Raw genomic sequence first — 11,327 nt, 5'->3', positions numbered from 1 at the left:
TTGAAGGGTGAGTCCTAATGACTGCCCTCCTTTATAGCCAGTTGAGGAAATGTAGCAAGGCTGATGCAACCAGCTTACAACGAAATATTTCTCTTCAGAATTGGAGATTTTGCTACCAAAGGCCAGCAGCTCCTCTCCCTCAGAGTGTTGTTTCTGTGTAGACTTGGGAAAGACACCATGGTCCCTAGGTGAGAACGGCTCTTTTCCCACTTGGTTTCATCAATGAAAGAGCCAGAAGCGCTGATCTCAACTAATCAGGTTGAACATCCCTGAATCCTTGCGGTGGGGCAGTCCTGAGCCAATGTACCCGCTCTGGAATGAAAGCAAAGTTCCATCATGGGAAGCAGGGCCTCAAGTAAGTCTTCCAACTGACTGCCCTCCATTACAGCCAGCTGAGAAAATGTGGCAAGGCTGACGCAAACCGCTTACAACGAAATGTTTCTCTTCAGAATAGGAGATTTTGCTACCAAAGTCCAGCAGCTCCTCTCCCTCAGAGTGCTGTTTCTGTGTAGACTAGGGAAAGACACCATGGTCCCCAGGTTAGAACGGCTCTTTTCCCAGTTGGTTTCATCCAAGAAAGAGCCAGAAGGGCTGATCTCAATTAATCGGGCTTCATATCCCTGAACCTTGGAGTGGGGCAGTCCTGAGCCAATGTGCCAGCTAATGAATGAAAGCAAAGATTCCAGCCTGGGAAGCAGGGCCTCAAGTAAGTCTACCAACTGACTTTCCTCCATTATAGCCAGCTGAGAAAATGTGGCAAGGGTGTTGAAACCCGATTACAATGAAATGTTTCTCTTCAGAATAGGAAATTTTGCTACCAAACGCCAGCAGCTCGTCTCCCTCAGAGTGCTGTTTCTGTGTAGACAAGGGAAAGACACCATGGTCCCCAGGTTAGAAAGGCTCTTTTCCTAGTTGCTTTCATCCATGGAAGACCCAAAAACGCTGCTCTCAACTAATCGGACTGCACATTCCTGATATCTTGCAGTAGGGTAATTCTGAGCCAATATTCCACCAAAGGAATGAAAGCAAAGTTTCCTTGCTACAGGAAAGCACACCGAGACCTGGTGTTTTCTCTATGAAATTGGCATTGGCTTGAAGGGTGAGGCCTACTGACTGCCCTCCTTTATAGCCAGTTGAGGAAATGTACCAAGGCTGCGGCCACCCGCTTACAACGAAATGTTTCTCTTCAGAGTAGGAGATTTTGCTACCAAAAGCCAGCAGCTCCTCTCCGTCAGAGTGCTGTTTCTGTGTAGACGAGGGAAAGACACCATGGTCCCCAGGTGAGAACGGCTCTTTTCCCAGTTGGTTTCATCCATGAAAGAGCCAGAAGGGCTGATCTCAACTAATCGGGTTGAACATCCCTGAATCCTTGGGGTGGGGCAGTCCTGAGCCAATGTACCAGCTCTGGAATAAAAGCAAAGTTCCATCATGGGAAGCAGGGCCTCAAGTAAGTCTTCCAACTGACTGCCCTCCATTATAGCCAGCTGAGAAAATGTGGCAAGGCTGACACAACCCGCTTACAACAAAATGTTTCTGTTCAGAATAGGAGATTTTGCTACCAAATGCCTGCAGCTCCTCTCACTCAGAGTGCTGTTTCTGTGTAGACTAGGGAAAGATACCATGGTCCCCAGTTTAAAACGGCTCTTTTCCTAGTTGGTTTCATCCAAGAAAGAGCCAGAAAGGCTGATCTCAACTAATCGGGCTGCATATCCTTGAACCTTGGGGTAGGGCAGTCCTGAGCCAATGTGCCAGCTAATGAATGAAAGCAAAGATTGCAGCCTGGGAAGCAGGGCCTCAAGTAAGTCTACCAACTGACTTTCCTCCAATATAGCCAGCTGAGAAAATGTGGCAAGTGTGTTGAAACCCGATTACAATGAAATGTTTTTCTTCAGAATAGGTGATTGCTTCAAAACGCCAGCAGCTCGTCTCCCTCAGAGTGCTGTTTCTGTGTAGACTAGGGAAAGACACCACGGTCCCCATTTTAGAAAGGCTCTTTTCCTACTTGGTTTCATCCATGGAAGACCCAGAAAGGCTGCTCTCAACTAATCGGGCTGCACTTTCCTGAATCGTTGGGGTAGAGTAGTTCTGAGCCAATATGCCACCTAAGGAAGGAAAGCAAAGTTTCCTTGCTACAGGAAGGCACACCGAGACCTGGTGTTTTCTCTATGAAATAGGCGTGGGTTTGAAGGGTGAGGCCGACTGACTGCCCTCCTTTATAGCCAGTTGAGAATATGTGGCAAGGCTGAGGCAACCCGCTTACAACGAAATATTACTCTTCAGAATAGGATATTTTGCTACCAAATGTTAGCATCCCGTCTCCATCAGAGTGCTGTTTCTGCGTAGACTAGGGAAAGACACCACGGTAGCCAGGTTAGAAAGGCTCTTTTCCTAGTTGCTTTCATCCATGGAAGACCCAGAAATGCTGCTCTCAACTAATCGGACTGCACATTCCTGATACCTTGCGGTAGGGTAGTTCTGAGCCGGTATGTCGCCTAAGTAATGAAAGCAAAGTTTCCTTGCTACAGGAAAGCACACCGAGACCTGGTGTTTTCTCTATGAAATTGGCGTGGGCTTGAAGGGTGAGGCCTAGTGACTGCCCTCCTTTATAGCCAGTTGAGGAAATGTACCAAGGGTGATGCAACCCGCTTACAACGAAATGTTTCTCTTCAGAGTAGGAGATTTTGCTACCAAAGGTCAGCAGCTCCTCTCCCTCAGAGTGCTGTTTCTGTGTAGACTAGGGAAAGACACCATGGTCCCCAGGTGAGAACGGCTCTTTGCCCAGTTGGTTTCATCCAAGAAAGAGCCAGAAGGGCTGACCTCAACTAATCGGGCTGCATATCCCTGAATCCTTGGGTTGGGGCAGTCCTGAGCCAATGTGCCAGCTCTGCAATGAAAGCGAAGTTTCCAGCCTGAGAAGCAGGCCCTCAAGAAGATCTGCCAACTGACTGCCCTCCATTATAGCCAGCTGAGAAAATGTGGCAAGGCTGACGCAACCCGCTTACAACAAAATGTTTCCCTTCAGAATAGGAGATTTTGCTACCAAACGCCAGCAGCTCCTCTCCCTCAGAGTGCTGTTTCTGTGTAGACTAGGGAAAGACACCATGGTCCCCAGGTGAGAACGGCTCTTTTCCCAGTTGGTTTCATCCAAGAAAGAGCCAGAAGGGCTGATCTCAACTAATCGGGCTGCATATCCTTGAACCTTGGTGTAGGGCAGTCCTGAGCCAATGTGCCAGCTAATGAATGAAAGCAAAGATTGCAGCCTGGGAAGCAGGGCCTCAAGTAAGTCTACCAACTGACTTTCCTCCAATATAGCCAGCTGAGAAAATGTGGCAAGTGTGTTGAAACCCGATTACAATGAAATGTTTCTCTTCAGAATAGGTGATTTGCTTCAAAACGCCAGCAGCTCGTCTCCCTCAGAGTGCTGTTTCTGTGTAGACTAGGGAAAGACACCACGGTCCCCATTTTAGAAAGGCTCTTTTCCTACTTGGTTTCATCCATGGAAGACCCAGAAAGGCTGCTCTCAACTAATCGGGCTGCACTTTCCTGAATCCTTGGGGTAGAGTAGTTCTGAGCCAATATGCCACCTAAGGAATGAAAGCAAAGTTTCCTTGCTACCGAAAGGCACACCGAGACCTGGTGTTTTCTCTATGAAATTGGCGTGGGCTTGAAGGGTGAGACCTACTGACTGTCCTCCTTTATAGCCAGTTGAGGAAATGTAGCAAGGCTGATGCAACCCGTTTACAACGAAATGTTTCTCTTCAGAGTAGGAGATTTTGCTACCAAAGGCCAGCAGCTCCTCTCTCTCAGAGAGCTGTTTCTGGGTAGACAAGGGAAAGACACCATGTTCCCCAGGTGAGAACGGCTCTTTTCCCAGTTGGTTTCATCCATGAAAGAGCCAGAAGTGCTGCTCTCAACTAATCGGGCTGCACATTCCTGAATCCCTGTGGTAGGGCAGTTCTGAGCCAGTATGCCACCTAATCAATGAAAGCAAAGTTTCCTTGCTACAGGAAGGCACACCGAGACCTGGTGTTTTCTCTATGAAATTGGCGTGGGCTTGAAGGGTGAGTCCTAATGACTGCCCTCCTTTATAGCCAGTTGAGGAAATGTAGCAAGGCTGATGCAACCAGCTTACAACGAAATATTTCTCTTCAGAATTGGAGATTTTGCTACCAAAGGCCAGCAGCTCCTCTCCCTCAGAGTGTTGTTTCTGTGTAGACTTGGGAAAGACACCATGGTCCCTAGGTGAGAACGGCTCTTTTCCCACTTGGTTTCATCAATGAAAGAGCCAGAAGCGCTGATCTCAACTAATCAGGTTGAACATCCCTGAATCCTTGCGGTGGGGCAGTCCTGAGCCAATGTACCCGCTCTGGAATGAAAGCAAAGTTCCATCATGGGAAGCAGGGCCTCAAGTAAGTCTTCCAACTGACTGCCCTCCATTACAGCCAGCTGAGAAAATGTGGCAAGGCTGACGCAAACCGCTTACAACGAAATGTTTCTCTTCAGAATAGGAGATTTTGCTACCAAAGGCCAGCAGCTCCTCTCCCTCAGAGTGCTGTTTCTGTGTAGACTAGGGAAAGACACCATGGTCCCCAGGTTAGAACGGCTCTTTTCCCAGTTGGTTTCATCCAAGAAAGAGCCAGAAGGGCTGATCTCAATTAATCGGGCTTCATATCCCTGAACCTTGGAGTGGGGCAGTCCTGAGCCAATGTGCCAGCTAATGAATGAAAGCAAAGATTCCAGCCTGGGAAGCAGGGCCTCAAGTAAGTCTACCAACTGACTTTCCTCCATTATAGCCAGCTGAGAAAATGTGGCAAGGGTGTTGAAACCCGATTACAATGAAATGTTTCTCTTCAGAATAGGAAATTTTGCTACCAAACGCCAGCAGCTCGTCTCCCTCAGAGTGCTGTTTCTGTGTAGACAAGGGAAAGACACCATGGTCCCCAGGTTAGAAAGGCTCTTTTCCTAGTTGCTTTCATCCATGGAAGACCCAAAAACGCTGCTCTCAACTAATCGGACTGCACATTCCTGATATCTTGCAGTAGGGTAATTCTGAGCCAATATTCCACCAAAGGAATGAAAGCAAAGTTTCCTTGCTACAGGAAAGCACACCGAGACCTGGTGTTTTCTCTATGAAATTGGCATTGGCTTGAAGGGTGAGGCCTACTGACTGCCCTCCTTTATAGCCAGTTGAGGAAATGTACCAAGGCTGCGGCCACCCGCTTACAACGAAATGTTTCTCTTCAGAGTAGGAGATTTTGCTACCAAAAGCCAGCAGCTCCTCTCCGTCAGAGTGCTGTTTCTGTGTAGACGAGGGAAAGACACCATGGTCCCCAGGTGAGAACGGCTCTTTTCCCAGTTGGTTTCATCCATGAAAGAGCCAGAAGGGCTGATCTCAACTAATCGGGTTGAACATCCCTGAATCCTTGGGGTGGGGCAGTCCTGAGCCAATGTACCAGCTCTGGAATAAAAGCAAAGTTCCATCATGGGAAGCAGGGCCTCAAGTAAGTCTTCCAACTGACTGCCCTCCATTATAGCCAGCTGAGAAAATGTGGCAAGGCTGACACAACCCGCTTACAACAAAATGTTTCTGTTCAGAATAGGAGATTTTGCTACCAAATGCCAGCAGCTCCTCTCACTCAGAGTGCTGTTTCTGTGTAGACTAGGGAAAGATACCATGGTCCCCAGTTTAAAACGGCTCTTTTCCTAGTTGGTTTCATCCAAGAAAGAGCCAGAAAGGCTGATCTCAACTAATCGGGCTGCATATCCTTGAACCTTGGGGTAGGGCAGTCCTGAGCCAATGTGCCAGCTAATGAATGAAAGCAAAGATTGCAGCCTGGGAAGCAGGGCCTCAAGTAAGTCTACCAACTGACTTTCCTCCAATATAGCCAGCTGAGAAAATGTGGCAAGTGTGTTGAAACCCGATTACAATGAAATGTTTTTCTTCAGAATAGGTGATTGCTTCAAAACGCCAGCAGCTCGTCTCCCTCAGAGTGCTGTTTCTGTGTAGACTAGGGAAAGACACCACGGTCCCCATTTTAGAAAGGCTCTTTTCCTACTTGGTTTCATCCATGGAAGACCCAGAAAGGCTGCTCTCAACTAATCGGGCTGCACTTTCCTGAATCGTTGGGGTAGAGTAGTTCTGAGCCAATATGCCACCTAAGGAAGGAAAGCAAAGTTTCCTTGCTACAGGAAGGCACACCGAGACCTGGTGTTTTCTCTATGAAATAGGCGTGGGTTTGAAGGGTGAGGCCGACTGACTGCCCTCCTTTATAGCCAGTTGAGAATATGTGGCAAGGCTGAGGCAACCCGCTTACAACGAAATATTACTCTTCAGAATAGGATATTTTGCTACCAAATGTTAGCATCCCGTCTCCATCAGAGTGCTGTTTCTGCGTAGACTAGGGAAAGACACCACGGTAGCCAGGTTAGAAAGGCTCTTTTCCTAGTTGCTTTCATCCATGGAAGACCCAGAAATGCTGCTCTCAACTAATCGGACTGCACATTCCTGATACCTTGCGGTAGGGTAGTTCTGAGCCAGTATGTCGCCTAAGTAATGAAAGCAAAGTTTCCTTGCTACAGGAAAGCACACCGAGACCTGGTGTTTTCTCTATGAAATTGGCGTGGGCTTGAAGGGTGAGGCCTAGTGACTGCCCTCCTTTATAGCCAGTTGAGGAAATGTACCAAGGGTGATGCAACCCGCTTACAACGAAATGTTTCTCTTCAGAGTAGGAGATTTTGCTACCAAAGGTCAGCAGCTCCTCTCCCTCAGAGTGCTGTTTCTGTGTAGACTAGGGAAAGACACCATGGTCCCCAGGTGAGAACGGCTCTTTGCCCAGTTGGTTTCATCCAAGAAAGAGCCAGAAGGGCTGACCTCAACTAATCGGGCTGCATATCCCTGAATCCTTGGGTTGGGGCAGTCCTGAGCCAATGTGCCAGCTCTGCAATGAAAGCGAAGTTTCCAGCCTGAGAAGCAGGCCCTCAAGAAGATCTGCCAACTGACTGCCCTCCATTATAGCCAGCTGAGAAAATGTGGCAAGGCTGACGCAACCCGCTTACAACAAAATGTTTCCCTTCAGAATAGGAGATTTTGCTACCAAACGCCAGCAGCTCCTCTCCCTCAGAGTGCTGTTTCTGTGTAGACTAGGGAAAGACACCATGGTCCCCAGGTGAGAACGGCTCTTTTCCCAGTTGGTTTCATCCAAGAAAGAGCCAGAAGGGCTGATCTCAACTAATCGGGCTGCATATCCTTGAACCTTGGTGTAGGGCAGTCCTGAGCCAATGTGCCAGCTAATGAATGAAAGCAAAGATTGCAGCCTGGGAAGCAGGGCCTCAAGTAAGTCTACCAACTGACTTTCCTCCAATATAGCCAGCTGAGAAAATGTGGCAAGTGTGTTGAAACCCGATTACAATGAAATGTTTCTCTTCAGAATAGGTGATTTGCTTCAAAACGCCAGCAGCTCGTCTCCCTCAGAGTGCTGTTTCTGTGTAGACTAGGGAAAGACACCACGGTCCCCATTTTAGAAAGGCTCTTTTCCTACTTGGTTTCATCCATGGAAGACCCAGAAAGGCTGCTCTCAACTAATCGGGCTGCACTTTCCTGAATCCTTGGGGTAGAGTAGTTCTGAGCCAATATGCCACCTAAGGAATGAAAGCAAAGTTTCCTTGCTACCGAAAGGCACACCGAGACCTGGTGTTTTCTCTATGAAATTGGCGTGGGCTTGAAGGGTGAGACCTACTGACTGTCCTCCTTTATAGCCAGTTGAGGAAATGTAGCAAGGCTGATGCAACCCGTTTACAACGAAATGTTTCTCTTCAGAGTAGGAGATTTTGCTACCAAAGGCCAGCAGCTCCTCTCTCTCAGAGAGCTGTTTCTGGGTAGACAAGGGAAAGACACCATGTTCCCCAGGTGAGAACGGCTCTTTTCCCAGTTGGTTTCATCCATGAAAGAGCCAGAAGTGCTGCTCTCAACTAATCGGGCTGCACATTCCTGAATCCCTGTGGTAGGGCAGTTCTGAGCCAGTATGCCACCTAATCAATGAAAGCAAAGTTTCCTTGCTACAGGAAGGCACACCGAGACCTGGTGTTTTCTCTATGAAATTGGCGTGGGCTTGAAGGGTGAGTCCTAATGACTGCCCTCCTTTATAGCCAGTTGAGGAAATGTAGCAAGGCTGATGCAACCAGCTTACAACGAAATATTTCTCTTCAGAATTGGAGATTTTGCTACCAAAGGCCAGCAGCTCCTCTCCCTCAGAGTGTTGTTTCTGTGTAGACTTGGGAAAGACACCATGGTCCCTAGGTGAGAACGGCTCTTTTCCCACTTGGTTTCATCAATGAAAGAGCCAGAAGCGCTGATCTCAACTAATCAGGTTGAACATCCCTGAATCCTTGCGGTGGGGCAGTCCTGAGCCAATGTACCCGCTCTGGAATGAAAGCAAAGTTCCATCATGGGAAGCAGGGCCTCAAGTAAGTCTTCCAACTGACTGCCCTCCATTACAGCCAGCTGAGAAAATGTGGCAAGGCTGACGCAAACCGCTTACAACGAAATGTTTCTCTTCAGAATAGGAGATTTTGCTACCAAAGGCCAGCAGCTCCTCTCCCTCAGAGTGCTGTTTCTGTGTAGACTAGGGAAAGACACCATGGTCCCCAGGTTAGAACGGCTCTTTTCCCAGTTGGTTTCATCCAAGAAAGAGCCAGAAGGGCTGATCTCAATTAATCAGGCTTCATATCCCTGAACCTTGGAGTGGGGCAGTCCTGAGCCAATGTGCCAGCTAATGAATGAAAGCAAAGATTCCAGCCTGGGAAGCAGGGCCTCAAGTAAGTCTACCAACTGACTTTCCTCCATTATAGCCAGCTGAGAAAATGTGGCAAGGGTGTTGAAACCCGATTACAATGAAATGTTTCTCTTCAGAATAGGAAATTTTGCTACCAAACGCCAGCAGCTCGTCTCCCTCAGAGTGCTGTTTCTGTGTAGACAAGGGAAAGACACCATGGTCCCCAGGTTAGAAAGGCTCTTTTCCTAGTTGCTTTCATCCATGGAAGACCCAAAAACGCTGCTCTCAACTAATCGGACTGCACATTCCTGATATCTTGCAGTAGGGTAATTCTGAGCCAATATTCCACCAAAGGAATGAAAGCAAAGTTTCCTTGCTACAGGAAAGCACACCGAGACCTGGTGTTTTCTCTATGAAATTGGCATTGGCTTGAAGGGTGAGGCCTACTGACTGCCCTCCTTTATAGCCAGTTGAGGAAATGTACCAAGGCTGCGGCCACCCGCTTACAACGAAATGTTTCTCTTCAGAGTAGGAGATTTTGCTACCAAAAGCCAGCAGCTCCTCTCCGTCAGAGTGCTGTTTCTGTGTAGACGAGGGAAAGACACCATGGTCCCCAGGTGAGAACGGCTCTTTTCCCAGTTGGTTTCATCCATGAAAGAGCCAGAAGGGCTGATCTCAACTAATCGGGTTGAACATCCCTGAATCCTTGGGGTGGGGCAGTCCTGAGCCAATGTACCAGCTCTGGAATAAAAGCAAAGTTCCATCATGGGAAGCAGGGCCTCAAGTAAGTCTTCCAACTGACTGCCCTCCATTATAGCCAGCTGAGAAAATGTGGCAAGGCTGACACAACCCGCTTACAACAAAATGTTTCTGTTCAGAATAGGAGATTTTGCTACCAAATGCCAGCAGCTCCTCTCACTCAGAGTGCTGTTTCTGTGTAGACTAGGGAAAGATACCATGGTCCCCAGTTTAAAACGGCTCTTTTCCTAGTTGGTTTCATCCAAGAAAGAGCCAGAAAGGCTGATCTCAACTAATCGGGCTGCATATCCTTGAACCTTGGGGTAGGGCAGTCCTGAGCCAATGTGCCAGCTAATGAATGAAAGCAAAGATTGCAGCCTGGGAAGCAGGGCCTCAAGTAAGTCTACCAACTGACTTTCCTCCAATATAGCCAGCTGAGAAAATGTGGCAAGTGTGTTGAAACCCGATTACAATGAAATGTTTTTCTTCAGAATAGGTGATTGCTTCAAAACGCCAGCAGCTCGTCTCCCTCAGAGTGCTGTTTCTGTGTAGACTAGGGAAAGACACCACGGTCCCCATTTTAGAAAGGCTCTTTTCCTACTTGGTTTCATCCATGGAAGACCCAGAAAGGCTGCTCTCAACTAATCGGGCTGCACTTTCCTGAATCGTTGGGGTAGAGTAGTTCTGAGCCAATATGCCACCTAAGGAAGGAAAGCAAAGTTTCCTTGCTACAGGAAGGCACACCGAGACCTGGTGTTTTCTCTATGAAATAGGCGTGGGTTTGAAGGGTGAGGCCGACTGACTGCCCTCCTTTATAGCCAGTTGAGAATATGTGGCAAGGCTGAGGCAACCCGCTTACAACGAAATATTACTCTTCAGAATAGGATATTTTGCTACCAAATGTTAGCATCCCGTCTCCATCAGAGTGCTGTTTCTGCGTAGACTAGGGAAAGACACCACGGTAGCCAGGTTAGAAAGGCTCTTTTCCTAGTTGCTTTCATCCATGGAAGACCCAGAAATGCTGCTCTCAACTAATCGGACTGCACATTCCTGATACCTTGCGGTAGGGTAGTTCTGAGCCGGTATGTCGCCTAAGTAATGAAAGCAAAGTTTCCTTGCTACAGGAAAGCACACCGAGACCTGGTGTTTTCTCTATGAAATTGGCGTGGGCTTGAAGGGTGAGGCCTAGTGACTGCCCTCCTTTATAGCCAGTTGAGGAAATGTACCAAGGGTGATGCAACCCGCTTACAACGAAATGTTTCTCTTCAGAGTAGGAGATTTTGCTACCAAAGGTCAGCAGCTCCTCTCCCTCAGAGTGCTGTTTCTGTGTAGACTAGGGAAAGACACCATGGTCCCCAGGTGAGAACGGCTCTTTGCCCAGTTGGTTTCATCCAAGAAAGAGCCAGAAGGGCTGACCTCAACTAATCGGGCTGCATATCCCTGAATCCTTGGGTTGGGGCAGTCCTGAGCCAATGTGCCAGCTCTGCAATGAAAGCGAAGTTTCCAGCCTGAGAAGCAGGCCCTCAAGAAGATCTGCCAACTGACTGCCCTCCATTATAGCCAGCTGAGAAAATGTGGCAAGGCTGACGCAACCCGCTTACAACAAAATGTTTCCCTTCAGAATAGGAGATTTTGCTACCAAACGCCAGCAGCTCCTCTCCCTCAGAGTGCTGTTTCTGTGTAGACTAGGGAAAGACACCATGGTCCCCAGGTGAGAACGGCTCTTTTCCCAGTTGGTTTCATCCAAGAAAGAGCCAGAAGGGCTGATCTCAACTAATCGGGCTGCATATCCTTGAACCTTGGTGTAGGGCAGTCCTG

Source organism: Eschrichtius robustus, chromosome 20 (genome assembly GCF_028021215.1).
Source record: "Eschrichtius robustus isolate mEscRob2 chromosome 20, mEscRob2.pri, whole genome shotgun sequence".
NCBI lineage: Eukaryota > Metazoa > Chordata > Mammalia > Artiodactyla > Eschrichtiidae > Eschrichtius > Eschrichtius robustus.
Note: the sequence above shows the minus strand (reverse complement) of the source record.